The sequence below is a fragment of the Sciurus carolinensis genome, chromosome X, assembly GCF_902686445.1.
Source record: "Sciurus carolinensis chromosome X, mSciCar1.2, whole genome shotgun sequence".
Taxonomy (NCBI): Eukaryota; Metazoa; Chordata; class Mammalia; order Rodentia; family Sciuridae; genus Sciurus; species Sciurus carolinensis.
The window spans coordinates 118,150,609-118,152,293 of record NC_062232.1 but is presented as its reverse complement, the minus strand read 5'-3'; positions in this window follow the sequence as shown (position 1 = coordinate 118,152,293).

Sequence of the window (1,685 nt, the reverse complement as noted above, 5' to 3'; positions counted from 1 at the left end):
CTCTCTCTATATATATATATATGTGTGTGTGTGTGTGTGTGTGTGTGTGTGTGTGTGTGTGTATACACACACACACAGAAAACATTCCATCCTTAACTTTCTGGGTCTGCCTTTTTTCAGCATAATGTTCTCCAGTTCCACCCATTTACCAGTAAATGATATAATTTCACTCTTCTTTATGACTGAGTAAAACTCCATTGTGTATATATAACACATTTTCTTTGTCCATTCATCTGATAACGGGCACGTAGCCCAGTTTCATAACTTGGGTATTTGTGAATTTCACTGCTATAAACATTGGTATGCATGTATTGCTATAGTATGCTGATTTTAGTTCTTTTGGCTAAATGCCAAGGAATGGGATAACTGGGTCATATGGTAGTTCCATGCCAAGTCTTTTTTTTTTTTTTCCTGGTACTAAGGACTGAACCCAGAGGCACTTTACCATTGAACCACATCCCTGGCCCTTTTATTTTTTATTTTTTTATTTTTTATTTTGAGACAAAGTCTAAGTAAGTTGCTCAGGACCTTGCTAAATTGCTGAGGCTGACCTTGAACTTGTGATCCTCCTGCCTTAGGCTCCCTAATCGCTGGGATTACAGGTATGTGCCACCATGCCCAGGTCAATTCCTAGTCTTTTGATGAATTTCCAAATTCCTTTCCAAAGTGATTGTGCTAATTTGCAGTTCCACCAACAATGTGTAAAGTGTACTTTTTTCTCACATTCTCACCAACATTTATTGTTATTTGTATTCTTGATCGCCATTATAACTGGAATGTGATGAAATTTCAGTGTAGTTTTGATTTGTATTTCCCTGCTTGCTAAGGATGTTAAACCATATATAGATGTTAAATATATATACATATATATATATATATATATTTGTTGACCATTTATATATTTGTATTTCTTCTTTTGAGAAAAGTATGTTTAGTTCTTTTGCCCATTTATTGATTATTTGTTGTTTATTTTTTGGTGTTATTAATTGTTTTCAGTTCCTTACATATTCTAGATATTAATCTCCTGTGGGAAGAGTAGCTGGTAAAGATTTTCTCCCATTCTGTAGGCTCTCTCTTCATGTTCTTGTTTCCTTTGCTGTGCGGAATCTCTTTAATTTAATGTCATCCCACTTATTAATTCTTGGTTTCATTTCTTGAGCTTTAGGAATCTTATGAAGTTCATATGTGTACCAATATGTTGGAGTGTTGACCTTGGGTTTTCTTCTAGAAGTTGCAGTGTTTCTTGTCTGATTCCTACATCCTTGATTCACTTTGAGTTGATTTTTGTACAGGGTGAGAGATAGAAATCTACTTTCATTCTTCTACATATGGATGTACAGTTTTCCAAGCACCATTTGTGAGAAAGGTTATCTTTTCTCCAGTGTATATTTTTGGCAACTTTATCAAGGATCAAACAACTATCTATGTGAGTTTGTTTCTGTGCCTTCTATTCTATTCCATTGGTCTCTATGTCTGTTTTTATGCCAATGACATGTTTTGTTTTTATGACTCTGTAGTACAATTTGAGATGTGGTTATCTATCTCATTCCTATGGTTTAGAAATTTTCTGCTATTATTTCACTTAAAAGGTTCTTAATGCCATTAGTCTTTATCTCCATACTCTCTTCACTCCCAATGACTCTTAGGTTTTGTCTCTTAATGTAGTCCCAGAGTTATTGTATATT